At 47.0% G+C, this 18,968-nt stretch overlaps 1 protein-coding gene across 1 annotated transcript in view; it reads left to right on the top strand.

Moving 5' to 3' along the window:
* Positions 1-7,355: 7,355 nt before the first annotated feature.
* The window catches only part of SEMA3D (semaphorin 3D), a 263,507-nt gene continuing 251,894 nt past the window's right edge, over positions 7,356-18,968 (top strand). The window contains exon 1 of the mRNA XM_029615995.1: positions 7,356-7,699. The gene's annotated coding sequence lies outside the window, so the exon portion shown is untranslated. The remainder of the gene's footprint in view (positions 7,700-18,968) is intronic.

The following is an 18,968-nucleotide window of genomic DNA, read 5'->3' as shown; positions in this document are numbered from 1 at the left end:
TGAATTGCATTATATAAGTGAGAAATATTGGAATTGTAGTAATTTGTATTTAACAGTTGTGTTTTTGCAAGATATTAATTTCTATCATTATTTTATTATTGAATATGATTTGAGAGAATTAAGTTTGTTCCTTCATAAGTATGTGAGCCTGAATGGATAATTAAATACCCACCATTACAGACCTGAATTACACAAATACATTCATCCTGATTTACCCAAACGCACGCCTTCTGATTTACTTAAATACACACCAATATACACCTGAATTACCCAAATACACGCCTTCTGATTTACCCAAATACACACTAATATATACATGAATTACCCAAACACACGCCTTCTGATTTACTTAAATATACACCTGAATTACCCAAATACACGCCTTCTGATTTACCAAATACACACTAATATATACATGAATTACACAAACACATGCCTTCTGATTTACCCAAATACACAGTAATATATACATGAATTACACAAATACATGCCTGAATTAAACAAATACACAGCTCCTGATTTACCCAAATACACCAATATATGCCTGTGAAATCCTGGCACATTTCTGGGTTACCAGTAAACCCTGGGACAATACAAATTAGTGCAGTTAGAGAGATAATTAGGGGGAGGATCCATTCATTGGCAGCCCGCCCATTAGAGGGCTGTAAGGGATATCCCCTGCAGGAGGTTTTCTAGCAAAGCTGTGCAAGGGACTCTGGGGGCAGAGGATACGTTTGCAGTTCAGGAAAGAAGGTTGGAGATTTTGGCCTTAGTTATATTTTTGGCCTCCCTGGGGGCCTTGGCTCCATCCTGCATCACTGCTGTACTCTCCTCCCGAGGTGCAGAGTGGTCGTCCTGAGAATATTTTGGATTTTTGGACTTTCACTTGGTAGGAGCCTTGCTGTACATCTGGGCTTCTCCTGGAACCAGGGCATTGGGAACCCTGTGTCTGGGACACCTACAGATAGGGATGACCTGCTCCTGAACTGGTGGCGACCCGTTGCAAGGGCAATTCCAGTGTTATTTCCCTTTTGGGACCAGAAAAAGTTATTTTTGAAGATCTGGGAAAAAGTGTTTTCTGACCCTCTTCCTACAGATCAGCGGACCTGCGAAGCATCAGTCCATCCAGGATGCCTCCCAAAAGGGGTCCCCAAGAAGGAAACAGAACTACTAAGTGTGAGCAAGAACTATTTACAATTTGAAGGACACCGGGGAAAAGAAATGATAAATGGAACCTCCTCAGAAGAGAGGACAGTAAGTGGAGTGCCACAGGGATTGGTTTTGGGACCGTTCTGCTCAATATCTTTGTGAGCGACATTGTAGAAGAGAGAGAAGATAAAATGTGTCTATTTGTGATTGATACTAAGATCTGCAACAGAGTAGACCCACCTGAAGGATTAAAGAGAATGAAAAATAATTTAAGAAAGCTTGAAGAGTGGTTGAACACTAGTGTTTCCCTAATTGTGTGCATTTATAAAACAAGACAATGGTTAAAAAAGAAAAGATAATTAGTTAATGAGGCTAAAAGCAGGCAGCTGGGAATCGGTGCCAAGAAGAGCAGAGTCCTGCATCTGGGGTGCAATAATACAAAAGAGCTTTATGTGATGGAGGGTGAAAGGTTGATGTGCATGAACTGGGAGAGGGACCTTGGGGTGAGAGTGTCTGGTGATCATAAGATGGTGAAGCAAGGTAACAGCTAAAGCCAGAAAAATGCTGGGCTGCATAGAGAGAGGAATAACCAGGATGATAAAGGAGGTGATAATCCCCTTGTACAGGTCCTTGGTGAGGCCTCACCTGGAGTACTGGGTTCAGTTCTGGAGACCAAATCTCAAAAGGGACAGAGACAGGATGGAGGCGGTCCAGAGAAGGGCGACCAAAATAGTTTGGGGTGTGAATATCACAGGAAAAGAGCTCAGCATTGGACCAGACTATCAGGCCGATACAGCATAGTGCGCTCTGGCTGAGTGCACTGTTAACCTGCATTTGGACGCGTGTTTTTGACGTGCTAGCTTTACCCCTTATTCAGTAAGGGGTAATAACGCGTCAAAAACGCCCGCCCAACCCCCCCCGAAACTAATAGCGCCCGCAACATGCAAATGCATGTTGATGGCCCTATTAGTCATTCCCGCGCGATACAGAAAGTAAAATGTGCAGCCAAGCCGCACATTTTACTTTCAGAAATTAGCGCCTACCCAAAGGTCGGCGCTAATTTCTGCCGGCACCGGGAAAGTGCACAGAAAAGCAGTAAAAACTTCTTTTCTGTGCACCCTCCGACTTAACATCATGGCGAGATTAAGTCGGAGGTCCCAAAAGTTAAAAATAGTCAACAAAAAAAAATTTTAAATCGGCCCGCGGCTCGCAGGTTGAAAACTGGATGCTCAATTTTGCCGGCGTCTGGTTTCTGAACCCATAGCTGTCAGCGGGTTTGAGAACCGACACCGGCAAAATTGAGTGTTGACTGTCAAACCCGCTGACAGTCGCCGCACCTGTCCAAAAAGAGGCGCTAGGGACGCGTTAGTGTCCTTGCGCCACTTTTTATCGCGGGCCCTAACTTGCATAGGCCACCCTCCTGAATCACGCACCCAGGAGAGTGGCCTGTGCGTGCGCCGGGAGAGCGGGCGCTTACCCGCTCTCCCGTGACTTTTTCTGTATCGGCCTGTATGTTGTAAAAATTTGTAACTTATTAAAATCATCCATTGTACCTGAAGACTGGAGGATAGCAAATGTAACCCCAATATTTAAAAAGGGCTCCAGGGGCGATCCGGGAAACTACAGACCGGTTAGCCTGACTTCAGTGCCAGGAAAAATAGTGGAAAGTGTTCTAAACTTCAAAATCACAGAACATATAGAAAGTCATGGTTTAATGAAACAAAGTCAGCATGGCTTTACCCAGGGCAAGTCTTGCCTCACAAATCTGCTTCACTTTTTTGAAGGAGTTAATAAACATGTGGATAAAGGTGAACCAGTAGATATAGTATACTTGGATTTTCAGAAGGCATTTGACAAAGTTCCTCATGAGAGGCTTCTAGGAAAAGTAAAAAGTCATGGGATAGGTGGCGATGTCCTTTCGTGGATTGCAAACTGGCTAAAAGACAGGAAACAGAGAGTAGGATTAAATGGGCAATTTTCTCAGTGGAAGGGAGTGGACAGTGGAGTGCCTCAGGGATCTGTATTGGGACCCTTACTTTTCAATATATTTATAAATGATCTGGAAAGAAATACGACAAGTGAGATAATCAAATTTGCAGATGACACAAAATTGTTCAGAGTAGTTAAATCACAAGCAGATTGTGATAAATTGCAGGAAGACCTTGTGAGACTGGAAAATTGGGCATCCCAATGGCAGATGGAATTTAATGTGGATAAGTGCAAGGTGATGCATATAGGGAAAAATAACCCATGCTATAATTACACAATGTTGGGTTCCATATTGGGTGCTACAACCCAAGAAAGAGATCTAGGTGTCATAGTGGATAACACATTGAAATCGTCGGTACAGTTTGCTGCGGCAGTCAAAAAAGCAAACAATGTTGGGAATTATTAGAAAGGGAATGGTGAATAAAACGGAAAATGTCATAATGCCTCTGTATTGCTCCATGGTGAGACCGCACCTTGAATATTGTGTACAATTCTGGTCGCCGCATCTCAAAAAAGATATAATTGCGATGGAGAAGATACAGAGAAGGGTTACCAAAATGATAAGGGGAATGGAACAACTCCCCTATGAGGAAAGACTAAAGAGGTTAGGACTTTTCAGCTTGGAGAAGAGACGACTGAGGGGGGATATGATAGAGGTGTTTAAAATCATGAGAGGTCTAGAACGGGTAGATGTGAATCGGTTATTTACTCTTTCGGATAGTAGAAAGACTAGGGGGCACTCCATGAAGTTAGCACAGGGCACATTTAAAACTAATTGGAGAAAGTTCTTTTTTACTCAACGCACAATTAAACTCTGGAATTTGTTGCCAGAGGATGTGGTTAGTGCAGTTAGTATAGCTGTGTTTAAAAAAGGATTGGATAAGTTCTTGGAGGAGAAGTCCATTACCTGCTATTAAGTTCACTTAGAGAATAGCCACTGCCATTAGCAATGGTTACATGGAATAGACTTAGTTTTTGGGTACTTGCCAGGTTCTTATGGCCTGGATTGGCCACTGTTGGAAACAAGATGCTGGGCTTGATGGACCCTTGGTCTGACCCAGTATGGCATTTTCTTATGTTCTTATGTTGTGTATCAAGTCAATGCCAGGAAGTGCAATGACAGATCTAAAAAACCCTCTCTCTTTCTTTTGCTTTATTATTTATTTATATTTATCAAATCTATCAAACCTATCTTCATCTTCACTTTGTTTTCCTTACCTATACAACGTTGCAAAATCTTATTGCGCAATGTTGTTGATATTCCACTTCAATATTCTCGGGAAGCGCTGAAGAAACGCCACCTGTAACGCCATACGTAGAGTTCAAGCTGATTCTTGAAAGGCCCCAGATAGTGGCTGCTGGAGACGCCAACGTTGGCAACGATTCGCTAATGCTGTGTCAGGGCGATCGATTTTAGAAAATGAAGTCTGTCATTGAAAGTCGTTGGATGAGACAATGTTGTACAATGGGTGCCGACTGTTTTTTATTCCTTATGTTCACTGTCTCATTCAGCGACATTCAATCTGGGCGCTTCCTGAGAATACTGAAGAGAAATTCTTCTTTGTTAAGATTTGCATCTGAAGCTCCACTGATGAGATAAGTAAAATCTTCTTGGTTAAACATTTTTTCCCATTGGGCGATTTGTTTCTGTAATATGAACAACATTGGCCAATAAGATTTTGCAACGCTGTGTACATAAGCAAAGCAAAGTGAAGGATTTTGACAGATTTGATAACTATAAATATATTTAATAAAGCAAAAGAAAGAGAGGTTTTATTTAGACCTATGATTGCACTTACTGGCATTGACTTGATACACAACATAGTCTGGACCAGTGCTGAGCTCTTTTCCTCTCTGATATAAAAATTACAGAATTGATATAATAACATTTTTAAGTAGGATTACTAACTTACAGTAAGAACATTCATTTACACCAGCCAGTTTACAATTCATTGATATTTGACACTAGTGTTTCCCTAATCGTGTGCATTTATAAAACAAGACAATGGTTAAGAAAGAAAAGATAATTACTTAATAAGGCTAAAAGCAGGCAATCAGGCCTAAGATTTATATGCCCATGTATATAATGATTTATATACCCGTGTATGTATATAATGATTTATATGCCCGTGTGTGTATATAATGATTTATATGCCCTGTATATAATGTTATTCCTGTAATTATGGTTTTTCTTGTAATTTATGTTATGTTTTCATGATTCATATCAATATAACCTATAAATCGTTTAGTGTTACCCTCTCTTGTTATCCATATGTTCCTTGTTTCACTGCAAAGCAATTGTTGCTGAATTTCGTTTAATGTGAACTGATGAGATGTTCCCAACGTTCATCGGTATATAAAAAACTATAAATAAATAAATAAATGTAAAAGCAGCCTCAAAGGTGGATCTTTAGCTGGGATTTAAACTCAGTGAGATGCACCAACTCAGGAAGACGCAGGGTGCAGCCAGGCGCCTAAATATTTTACCTGTTTATTAATGCACTCTAAAACCTTCCTTAACTCTCCAAATAAATATTTTATGGAACTTGACCTGATGGAATGGATGCAAAACCATCTAAATCATCGCTTATCGAGCACTAAGCTCCCAATATTTCAGCATCTTTGGAAAACAGAGCCCCTCCCTCCCTGGCCCTTTTCTCCGTCAGTACTTGGTGGGGCTCAGCTAATTTTGCTTCACTAAGTCCTCCTGCATCCCATGAGCACAAAGATGCCAACTTGCATTACCAAACAAAAGCTTATTAAAGGTAAAGCGAGATCTGCACATTACTACCAAAATGAGTTCTATGTGTGAGTGGAGAGGGGAAATGTTCAAAGCTCTCCAAACTGTGCCAGCGTTCCTGAAGTTTGCACAAGAAGCTCTCAGTACTGTGCCTCTGCTGGGTGCATGTGCAGGGAAGTCAGTCCTACCTTGCCGAGGGGCTGCGCTGTGATGCTGTAAGCTCTCTGCACTGTGCCTCTGCTCAGTGCATGTGCAGGGAAGTCAGTCCCACCTTGCCTAGGGGCTGCACAGGATGCTGTAAGCTCTCAGTACTGTGCCTCTGCTGGGTGCATATGCAGGGAAGTCAGTTCCACCTTGCCTAGGGGCTGCGCTGTGATGCCGTAAGCTCTCAGTACTGTGCCTCTGCTCAGTGCTTGTGCAGGGAAGTCAGTCCCACCTTGCCTAGGGGCTGCACAGGATGCTGTAAGCTCTCAGTACTGTGCCTCTGCTGGGTGCATGTGCAGGGAAGTCAGTTCCACCTTGCCTAGGGGCTGCGCTGTGATGCCGTAAGCTCTCAGTACTGTGCCTCTGCTCAGTGCTTGTGCAGGGAAGTCAGTCCCACCTTGCCTAGGGGCTGCACAGGATGCTGTAAGCTCTCAGTACTGTGCCTCTGCTCAGTGCTTGTGCAGGGAAGTCAGTTCCACATTGCCGAGGGGCTGCGCTGTGATGCTGTAAGCTCTCAGTACTGTGCCTCTGCTCAGTGCATGTGCAGGGAAGTCAGTCCCACCTTGCCGAGGGGCTGCGCTGTGATGCCGTAAGCTCTCAGTACTGTGCCTCTGCTGGGTGCATGTGCAGGGAAGTCAGTCCCACCTTGCCGAGGGGCTGCGCTGTGATGCCGTAAGCTCTCAGTACTGTGCCTCTGCTGGGTGCATGTGCAGGGAAGTCAGTCCCACGTTGCCGAGGGGCTGCACTGTGATGCCGTAAGCTCTCAGTACTGTGCCTCTGCTGGGTGCATGTGCAGGGAAGTCAGTCCCACCTTGCCGAGGGGCTGCACTGTGATGCCGTAAGCTCTCAGTACTGTGCCTCTGCTGGGTGCATGTGCAGGGAAGTCAGTCCCACGTTGCCGAGGGGCTGCACTGTGATGCCGTAAGCTCTCAGTACTGTGCCTCTGCTGGGTGCATGTGCAGGGAAGTCAGTCCCACCTTGCCGAGGGGCTGCACTGTGATGCCGTAAGCTCTCAGTACTGTGTCTCTGCTGGGTGCATGTGCAGGGAAGTCAGTCCCACCTTGCCGAGGGGCTGCACTGTGATGCGGTAAGCTCTCAGTACTGTGCCTAGGCTGGGTGCATGTGCAGGGAAGTCAGTCCCACCTTGCCGAGGGGCTGCGCTGTGATGCCGTAAGCTCTCAGTACTGTGCCTCTGCTGGGTGCATGTGCAGGGAAGTCAGTCCCACCTTGCCGAGGGGTTGCGCTGTGCTGTCTCCCAGCTCCTCCCTCACACTGTATCTGAGCCAGCTTTCCTGAAGTTTGCACAGGATGCTGTAAGCTCTCAGTGCATGTGCAGGGAAGTCAGTCCCACCTTGCCGAGGGGCTGCACCGTGCGGGTCTCCGGGCACCTCCCTCACACTGTAATCCGAGTGGGGGATTCCTCGGGCTGCCTGCCTGCGCACTGGGGACCCAGACAGACATTTCATCCCTTGCAGTCATGGAGAAGGCGAGCAGCGGAGGGCAGAGTGAAAGCCGGCTCCCCCTTCCTTAGCTTCCCAGGGACTCGGCTCAGTCTATGGCAGGGGAAGGCTGGCTCCCCCGAGGACTTCGTATCTAGGGACCGGAGGCAAGCAGCAGGTAAGGGGCATTCGCTGGCTGTCACTGTTCCTCGGGGTGTGCATGGACCTGGCTCTGCCTGCACGTATGTACATGTGCGATGTTGAATGAATGTGCTCCTCACAGCAAAACGCACTAAGGAATCCTCCCTGGGTGGGAGGGGGGAACACCAGCGCTATAGTGAGGCACTTTATCCACCCTGTGGCTTCCGAAGCCGCTGCGGGGACATTGAACTCTAACATAACATCCACACAGCGGAGTTGAGCCAGAGGGAGCCCGGAAGCAGCTGTCCCCACTTACTGACACCGGGCGGGGATCGGGTAAACAGCGCGCTGAGACTGACGGTCCGCAGGCACACTGTCAGCACCGGGACCCCAGTGTGCTGACCCAGACTGCACGCGCACAGCCCGGCTGCTCCTGAGAGCCACTTCTGCCGCCACCGGCTGAAGCCTGGAGAAAGGCTGCGACTGAAACAAAAACATGAATATTGAAGCAGCGGCAAATTGGCAGCCAGGGGAAGCGGGCAGTATTGGTTTCTGAATAAATCCAGCGTGCTCGCATCTGGGGCAAAGCCAAAGCATTTATTTACAAACAAAATGGAAATGCGTTTTGTCATTCTTCCTTGGAATGTCTGAGGGTGTTTTCGGATGATAGGATGCGGCTGCTGGGAAGGACAATCGCTGTCCCACTTCCTGGCAGTAGCAAAGCCTCTTATTACAGGCTGAGCAGAGACATCCAGGCATCACCCACACCCTGCACTTATCTGCATTGCTTGATGCCTGTAGTGTGCCCTGCTTACCCTGTGCCACGTCCACTGCATAATATCTGTACCATGCTCTCCTTACCCTGTGCCACGTCCACTGCATAATATGTCTACCATGCTCTCCTTACTCTGCACTTATCTGCACTGCATGATGCCTATAGTGTGCCTGCTTACCCTGTGGCACACCCACTGCATAATATCTGTACCATGCTCTCCTTACCCTGTGCCACGTCCACTGCATAGTATCTGTACCATGCTCTCCTTACCCTGCACTTATCTCCACTGCATGATGCCTATAGTGTGCCCTGCTTATCCTGTGCCACGTCCACTGCATAATATCAGTACCATGCTCTCCTTACCATGTGCCACGTCCACTGCATAATATCTGTACCATGCTCTCCTTACTCTGCACTTATCTGCACTGCATGATGCCTATAGTGTGCCTGCTTACCCTGTGGCACATCCACTGCATAATATCTGTACCATGCTCTCCTTACCCTGTGCCACGTCCACTGCATAGTATCTGTACCATGCTCTCCTTACCCTGCACTTATCTCCACTGCATGATGCCTATAGTGTGCCCTGCTTATCCTGTGCCACGTCCACTGCATAATATCTATACCATGCTCTCCTTACCATGTGCCACGTCCACTGCATAATATCTCTACCATGCTCTCCTTACCCTGTGCCACGTCCACTGCATAATATGTCTACCATGCTCTCCTTACTCTGCACTTATCTGCACTGCATGATGCCTATAGTGTGCCTGCTTACCCTGTGGCACATCCACTGCATAATATCTGTACCATGCTCTCCTTACCCTGTGCCACGTCCACTGCATAGTATCTGTACCATGCTCTCCTTACCCTGCACTTATCTCCACTGCATGATGCCTATAGTGTGCCCTGCTTATCCTGTGCCACGTCCACTGCATAATATCAGTACCATGCTCTCCTTACCATGTGCCACGTCCACTGCATAATATCTCTACCATGCTCTCCTTACCCTGTGCCACGTCCACTGCATAATATCTGTACCATGCTCTCCTTACCCTGCACTTATCTCCACTGCATGATGCCTATAGTGTGCCCTGCTTATCCTGTGCCACGTCCACTGCATAATATCAGTACCATGCTCTCCTTACCATGTGCCACGTCCACTGCATAATATCTCTACCATGCTCTCCTTACCCTGTGCCACGTCCACTGCATAATATCTGTACCATGCTCTCCTTACCCTGCACTTATCTCCACTGCATGATGCCTATAGTGTGCCCTGCTTATCCTGTGCCACGTCCACTGCATAATATCAGTACCATGCTCTCCTTACCATGTGCCGCGTCCACTGCATAATATCTCTACCATGCTCTACTTACCCTGCACTTATCTCCACTGCATGATGCCTATAGTGTGGCTGCTTACTCTGTGCCACGTCCACTGCATAATATCTGTACCATGCTCTCCTTTTCCTGTGCCACGTCCACTGCATAATATGTCTACCATGCTCTCCTTACCCTGCACTTATCTCCACTGCATGATGCCTATAGTGTGTCCTGCTTATCCTGTGCCACATCCACTGCATAATATCTATACCATGCTCTACTTTCCCTGCACTTATCTCCACTGCATGATGCCTATAGTGTGCCTGCTTACTCTGTGCCATGTCCACTGCATAATATGTCTATCATGCTCTCCTTACCCTGCACTTATCTGCACTGCAGGATGCCTATAGTGTGCCTGCTTACCCTGTGGCACATCCACTGCATAATATCTGTACCATGCCCTACCTACCCTGTGCCATGTTCACTGCATGATATCTGTACCATGCTCTCCTTACCCTGCACTTATCTCCACTGCATGATGCCTATAGTGCCCTGCTTACCCTGTGTCACACCCACTGCATAATATCTGTACCATGGTCTCCTTACCCTGTGCCACGACCACTGCATAATATCTGTCCCATGGCCTACCTACCCTGTGCCACGACCACTGCATAATATCTGTCCCATGGCCTACCTACCCTGTGCCACGACCACTGCATAATATCTGTCCCATGGCCTACCTACCCTGTGCCACACCCACTGCATAATATCTGTACCATGCTCTCCTTACTCTGTGCCATGACCATTGCATAATATCTGTCCCATGGCCTACCTACCCTTGCCATGTCCACTGCATAATATCTGTACCATGCTCTCCTTACCCTGCACTTATCTCCACTGCATGATGCCTATAGTGTGCCCTGCTTACCCTGTGCCATGTCCACTGCATAATATCTGTACCATGGTCTCCTTACCCTGTGCCACATTCACTGCATAATATCTGCCCCATGCCCTACCTACCCTGTGCCACAACCACTGCATTATATCTGTCAAATGCCCTACCTACCCTGTGCCACGACCACTGGATAATATCTGCCCCATGCCCTACCTACTCTGTGCCACGTCCACTGCATAATATCTATACCATGCTCTCCGTACCCTGTGCCATGTCCACTGGATAATATCTGTACCATGCCCTAACTACCCTGTGCCACAACCACTGCATAATATCTGTACCATGCTCTCCTTACCCCGTGCCACGTCCACTGGATAATATCTGTACCATGCCCTATCTACCCTGTGCCATGACCACCGCATAATATCTGTACCATGCTCTCCGTACCCTGTGCCATGTCCACTGGATAATATCTGTACCATGCCCTACCTATCCTGTGCCACGTCCACTGCATAATGTCTGTACCATGCTCTCCTTACCCTGTGCCACGTCCACTGGATAATATCTGTCCCATGCCCTACCTACCCTGTGCCATGTCTACTACATAATATCTGTCCCATGCCCTACCTACCCTGTGCTACAACCACTGCATGATGTCTGTACCATGCCCTGCCTACCCCTTGCCCACATCCACTGCATGATGTCTGTATTATGCTCTCTTTACCCTGGGCCCAGGTCCATTGCACAATGTCTGTATTGTTCCCTGCTTACCCTGTGTCCATTTCCATTGCATGATATCTGTAGTATGCACTGCTTACCCTGTGGCCACTTTACAACACAAAGTCTATAGTGTTCCCTGCTTGATTGTACCCACGTCTACTGCATGATATCTATAGTATGCCTCGCTTACCTTGAGCCCAAGTTCACTGCACAGTGCACAATTTCTATAGTGTGCCCTAGACAGGGTAAGCATGAACACTATAAACATGACATCATGCCATGGTGTTTGGCATAGGGTAAGGAGTACATTGTGCGGTGACGATGGGCACAGTGTAAGCAAAGCACACTAAATTGTCACCTTTCTAATGGGGCAAGTGTTTCTAATGTCTGGATAGGTGGTCCCACGTGCTCCAGTGATCGGTAGCCAGAAGGGAGTAATTTTCAAAAGGATTAATGTGTGTAAATACCACAGCAATTTTTAAAGGCTAATTTATGCATGTAAAATTAGTTTCCATGCAATAAACCCCAGTTTTCGTGGGGTCACGGACAGGTCAGACATGCAGTGTGCTAAGAGATACAGAGCTCATGAGAATGACTGACTGGTGGCTATGTAAATGATATTCAGATGAGAGTGACCAGCTCCAAAATAAATCCTAACCAGACATGAGGGTGTATAGGAAGGCCTGCTGATGTGGTTCTCCTCTTCTACTGGAGGTGTTTACTAAAACCAACCGCGGAACAGAACTGGGAGTATTTTGGTAAATGCTAAACCTTCTCTAGGGAAGTTTCTTCCACTTGTTTTAATGGGCCGGCCTCCAGAACTATTTGTGAAGGTCTTTAGTGTATGTTCCAGTCACTGATTCAGCACTGAGGGAGAGTTTGTGGAATTTCCGATATAAAGTAGCAGGATGGGCTGGAAGACTGGATGGGAAATGAGCCAGCAGCAATGACATGAGAGGGTCACCTTCAGTTGAGGGTGAGCTATTTTGGCTATTCACAAATAAACAACTGAGTAAGTCAGAATCCAGCCAGGTGGGAGCCCTAACCTGACCTTACGCATGAAGTTGGCTGCATGTTTAAAAAAGGTTTGATTTTTGTTTCTCGAATATATGACCCTGACAGTCGTAACCTGAGATCTACTGAAGAATACGATCTCGGTTTTCTCAGGTTCACCGGGCAGGTGAACTGGTGACTCTGTGACATGCCATGCAATGAAGAGGAGATTGTGCTGCCCCTTTCTTTCTTTTGGTCTACAAAGGCACATCTAAGCTTACAGTAATGGAAATGGCTGACAGGGCGGCTTTATTTCCCTGCTATGTGCATTAAGTCCAAAATGCCTTTGAAAGTGACAACTATGCGAAGTTCGTAATGGGTGGAAGGAAAGCCCATTTCTCATTCTGACATTCACGTGCTACACGTGGCATGCTTAAAGTCTGAACTCCACAAGGACCGGCTATTATAGACGATCATTAACACGTCTTGCAGCTGACTGACGCAGAAACGTCTCCAGTGCAACCATAACATTCAGGGCCGGATTTACCTTAGGAACAAGCTGAGTGGATGGAATCTTTACATATTATTTAGGGTTGATAATTGTTGACATTGACATCAACAAAACCTCAGTTGATCTTTTTTCTATAGGCAGCAGATTATCATCTACATTCAGTAAAAGAATCTTTGAGCTTATGTTTATGTATTTATTTACTTAAAATTTCTTATTACCAGCCTATCACAGCAGCAGCCAGCCATCCTAAGCTAAAATTAGGTATTAGTCTTCCAATCAAGGGCCTACAGACAATACTGAAGCCAAATAAATTAATTTTATATCCGAGACACCTACCTCCCAGCCTGAGACACTACTGCGAGCATCTAATGGATTCTGCAATTGAAGCACTTTAAACAGCAAGTTTGGTTTTTGGAGTTTTCCAGAAGTGGAAGGGACTGAGAGTGGACAGAAAGAATGTAAATGGAGATGCATTTGGAGACAAGGTAGAAGCTGTCATTGAAGATGGATTAGCTACAAGCATCATAAGAACAGACAGTGCTTGAAATGGAAAATAGCCACCCAGGCCCCGTCCTTTCTCTGCGCTCCCTCCAGGTGGAAGGAGTGATGGGGCCCTGTGGGGGATTGGGGAGGGGGTTGGAAATCACTCAGAGGTCGCCATGATGGACAGTAATGCACCAGCCTGCAGGGACGTTGCCTCTGCACTGATTTAGTAACACCACTACGTGAATTAAAAACAAAAATGCAGCATCATCCCCCTTCAGCAAGCGACGCTTCCTCCTTCCTTCCCCCCCCTAACTCAGGAGCTTCTTTTACCTCTGCTTGCTCTCCCCTTCCCCACTGTCTTTTCACCCTTGGGCTGCTCTCCACATCTCTGTCTTCCAGTGGCCTTTTTCCTTCCATCTGTATAGTGCTGTCCTTCTCTTATCTCGCCCCATGTCCCTTTCCCTCCCGTGCCTCTCGCTCCCTCCCCTGTCTCTCCTTCCCCTTTCCCTCTTCCCCCGTCCTCTTCTGTCTTTCAATTCTTCCTCCCCTGTGCCAGCTGCTGCTCCTCCCTTCTGTAAGTCTTATCTGGGTCGGTGCTGGTGACTGTCATCTCTGGTCCAATTATGGGTCCTATTGCCCACTCTGGGTACCACAAACGGCCGGTGACCACCTCCTGTGGGTCCTGTACCTTCTGAGCCTCTATCTCTGGAAGCTGTAGGGGGCCGACCCTGTCTCCTTCTTATCTGCCTGACCTGGTGAATGAGCCACAGCTTCCACCTCCCACACAAGGCCAGGACTCTTTCCTCCTCTTCCTCCTCTGCCCTGTTTCCTCCTCCTCCTCACTCCCTCCTTTTGCTCTTGGGATGACCTGGTATTGTTCTTAGCTACTGGAGCTCTCTCACAGTTCATACTGGCCCATTCCAAGTCCTGATAACAATATTATCAATATTTATTTACCAGAAAATATATTATCAAAACTTGTCTAAAGGTGTTGTCTGACAGCTTCATTATCCGTCCTCCTAAATTTGAAAATGTTAACTTTATTGTTTTCTCCTGCTCGCTCCGTCTGGTAATGAACCAGCTCCAGAGCCAAGTGCAGGAACATTTTAAAATGTCCTTATGTAGCCATGCTGGAGCTTTTCAGCTGAGACAAATGACTTAGGATATTACATGTCAGTGTTATCCATCTGTCACTTTCCCTAATTGTGCTTTTCTGAGGATTCATCTTTTATGGGTGGCTGTTAGCAGACAGAGAAATGTGGAAAATGTATTAGAAGCTGGTTATGGGCCCGTGCCAGTCATTTCTCCCCAAAGGGGAAGCAGAGGACACAGCAGCCTGTACTGGTGAGGGGGCCGAGGAGAGTGGAGTGTTATCTGATTTGCATGCAGCAGATATAATACCACACTGTAATCCTCAATACCGCTCACGGCAGCAGTTTAGCATATCTGACCTGACTATAGCTATGACTTGACTTGCCCTGCCCATAGCTATTATAACACAATTACAAGCTGTTCCTTAGACCTTTGTCAAGAAAACAACTCATAAATACTCTACCTTCCTACTTATTTCTGGGATAGCGCATGCCAAAATGCTGCTGTGTCTTGCTTCCTCAGTAGTCCAGTGAGGAGCCCAGTCCCTGTGAGGAACCCAGAACTTGTGAGTAACTCAGGACCTGTGAGGAACCCAGAACCTGTGAGGAGCCCAGGGCCAGGCTCAGAGAATAACCCAGACCCTGTGAGGAACCCAGAATGTGTGAGGAGCCCGGGACCTGTGAGGAACCTAGGACCTGTGAGGAACCCAGAACTTGGGAGGAACTCAGGCCCTGTGAGGAACCCAGTTTCAGTGAGGAGTCCAGGGCCAGGCCCATAGAATAACCCATACCCTGTGAGGAACCCAGAACTTATAAAGAACCCAGAACTTGTGAGGAACTCAGGTCCTGTGAGGAACCCAGATCCTGTAAAGAGCCTAGGCCAGGACCAGTGAATAATCCAAACCCTGTGAGGAACCCAGAGCTTGTGAGGAACTCAGGCCCTGTGAGGAACCCAGATCCTGTAAAGAGCCTAGGCCAGGACCAGTGAATAATCCAAACCCTGTGAGGAACCCAGAGCTTGTGAGGAACTCAGGCCCTGTGAGGAACCCAGAACTTGTGAGGAACTTAGGCCCTGTGAGGAACCCAGATCCTGTAAAGAGCCCAGGCCAGGACCAGTGAATAATCCAAACCCTGTGAGGAACCAAAGCACTGTGAGAGTTTCTGCATTTAAGAGTATAGAACCCAAAAAAGGGCTAATGGAAGAAATGAAAATAACTTAGAGATCGATATTCAGTGTCCCTTAGCTGGTTAAATTCAGATATAGTTGACTAGGTGGTACCATTTCAATATTTGGGAATGATGAGTGGCTGCCACTTAACTGGCTAACTATTTAACTAGCAAAGTGACAGATAAAGTTACAGGGGATGGAACGGCTCCCCTGTGAGGAAAGGCTAAAGAGGTTACAGCTTTTCAGGATGGAGATGAGATGTCTGAGGTGTTGCGATTCTGGCCGTGGTAGTACCACAAGCAGGCTCTTACCTCGCGGCCTGGGGGCCGCACAGACCTTTCTTTCTTACCTTGCTCCCGCAGCACATAGGCCGCACCGCCACTTCTGCCATAGCGGCAGGAGCCGATGATGTCACCCTCTTGCGTCCCGGAGACCGCCACCACCGACATGTTCCCATGTGGCTGGATCCATGCTTGCTTCACCTTCATGAGGTCCAGTGACCGCCAAAGTTTTCCTATGTGGCAGGAGCCTCGCATCTCCTTATAAGCGGCCCGAAGGCTGCCGGCACCCATATCTTGTGGCTGGAGCCGCACTACTTTCTTGATGTGGCCAGGAGGCTGCCAACAACGTTCCTACATGGCCTGGAGGCCACCAACCTTACCTTGGGCCCTCCGGGGAAGAGGGCCTTTGCAAGGAGTAAGTCCTCCCTAGGACTCCACGTCTGTTCTCCTCCTAGACACTCTGTTTCATGTGGGATTCCGAGTCTTCGTCCAGATGTTCTTCATTCCTTGGTCTCTCGTCTTCGTCTTTGTTCCAGATGTTCTCCTGATGTCTTCTGTTTTCCTGATGTTCATGTCTCCAAGTTGTTCCAGATGTCTTCAGCTCCATTCTGACCCATCCCTCGTGGTCTGCGACCAGCCCGGCTGGGCTGGTAGGGCGCGTAGTGGCCCAGAGGTCCACCACCTCGGCTGGGGTGTGTAGGGCACTGGTGGCCCTTTCCATCAGATGCCGCTGAGGAGTCATCTCATCCTATCCGAGTTCCATCTCGGATCTGCATCCTCAATGCTTGAGCCTTCGTCGTCCTCCACGTTTGAGTCTTGTCGTCCTCCATGTCTGAGCTTCGTCATCCTCTAATTCTGAGCCTTCAGCATCCTCAATGTTTGAGCCTTCGGCGTTCTCAACCCTTGAGCTTTCATTGTTCTCAACATCTGAGCCTTCATCGTCTTTCATGTTTGAGCTTCGTCATCCTCTTCGTCTGAGCTTCGGCATCCTCAACGTCTGAGCCTTCAGCACCCTCAATGTCTGAGCCTTCGGTGCCCTCAATGTTTGAACCTTCAGCTATCTCCAAGCCAAGTTTGCCTTTGTCCTCGAATGAACTCTGTCTTGTCAGTCCAAGGTGTGGTCCACGCCTGGCCTTGGTTGGCTGTGGAGGGTGCCCTTCGGTACTGGCTTTAGAGTCTTCGTCTACCTCATTGTCTGAGTCTTTGTTTACCCTGCAACACCCTGCTGTCTTCGTCTGTCTTGCCATGCCTGATGTCTTCATCTGCCTTGTCCTCTGTCCAGCCTGCTGCTTCCCGCCGCTCCCTAGCGGCAGTTTGAAAGGGCTTGCAATGGTCGGAGGACCAATCAGAGACCACTATTGCATTGGTGGTCTCAAGGAAGCGTGCAGGTCCTGTCAAGGCTCAGGGTAAGGACGTTTCACCGCAAGGGCACACATCTCTTGTCCTGCACTGGAGAGTGCCTCCTGGTGATCTTTCCCATCCACAGTGCAACATGAGGGAGGATATGATAGAGGTCTATAAAATCATGAGAGGACATGAATAGGTAAATGCGAATCAGTTATTTACTCTTTCAGTTAATAGAAAGACTAGGGGGCACTCCATGAAGTTAGCAAGTAACACATTTAAAACAAATCAGACAAAATTGTTTTGCACTCAATGCACAATTAAGTTCTGGAATTCATTGCCAGAGGATGTGGTTAAGGTATATAGTGTAGCTGGGTTTAAAAAAGGTTTGACCAAATTTCTGGAGGAGAACTCAATAAACTATTATTAAGTAAGAAGACTTAAGAAATAGCCACTACTTATCACTGTGCGATGACAGCATGGGATCTATTTACTGTTTGGGATTTTGCCAAGTACTTGTGACTTGGATTAGCCTCTTTCGGTCTGACCCAGCATGGCATGTTCTTAGTCTAAGTGATGGGGCGAGACAGAGTGTTCAGGGTTGAGCTACTTAGATGGCTAACTTATTTGGCTTCTAATTCTAAGAGAGCTGAGTATATTCATCAACGTGACTGTGCCACTGAATAACTTGTCCCGGTTTGCCAGATAACTTTATTCAGCTAAATTGTTCAGCAGGCACCGTATAGGCTGAATATTAGCCTCCTGGATTTTACAGTTTTATAACTTTATTTACAGAACCTTATATTATCATGACAGCCGTCTTGCGTCAGGTCAGGATGCTACGCCCTCCTTTTGCTCTTGGGATGACCCGGTATTGTTCTTAGCTACTGTTCATACTGGGCCAGTATGAACTGTAAGTTCATACTGGCCCATTCCAAGTCCTGATAACAATATTATCAATATTTATTTACCAGAAAATATATTATCAAAACTTGTCTAAAGGTGTTGTCTGACAGCTTCATTATCCGTCCTCCTAAATTTGAAAATGTTAACTTTATTGTTTTCTCCTGCTCGCTCCGTCTGGTACTGAACCAGCTCCAGAGCCAAGTGCAGGAACATTTTAAAATGTCCTTATGTAGCCATGCTGGAGTTTTTCAGCTGAGACAAATGACTTAGGATATTACGTGTCAGTGTTATCCATCTGTCACTTTCCCTAATTGTGCTTTTCTGAGGATTCATCTTTTATGGGTGGCTGTTAGCAGACAGAGAAATGTGGAAAATGTATTAGAAGCTGGTTATGGGCCCATGTCAGTCATTTCTCCCCAAAGGGGAAGCAGAGGACACAGCAGCCTGTACTGGTGAGGGGGCCGAGGAGAGTGGAGTGTTATCTGATGTGCATGCAGCAGATATAATACCACACTGTAATCCTCAATACCGCTCACGGCAGCATTTTAGCATATCTGACCTGACTATAGCTATGACTTGACTTGCCCTGCCCATAGCTATTATAACACAATTACAAGCTGTTCCTTAGACCTTTGTCAAGAAAACAACTTATAAATACTCTACCTTCCTACTTATTTCTGGGATAGCGCATGCCAAAATGCTGCTGTGTCTTTCCTCCTTAGTCCCTATATCTAGGAGAACTTTTGGGACCGCACAGGTCTCTTCAGATGTCTCAAAAGTTAATTTTGTACAACATCTGTTTTGTTGACCT

Source organism: Rhinatrema bivittatum, chromosome 9, assembly GCF_901001135.1.
Source record: "Rhinatrema bivittatum chromosome 9, aRhiBiv1.1, whole genome shotgun sequence".
In the NCBI taxonomy this organism is placed as follows: domain Eukaryota; kingdom Metazoa; phylum Chordata; class Amphibia; order Gymnophiona; family Rhinatrematidae; genus Rhinatrema; species Rhinatrema bivittatum.
The sequence above is the reverse complement of the archived record's forward strand: the minus strand, read 5'-3'. Positions and strand labels throughout refer to the sequence as shown.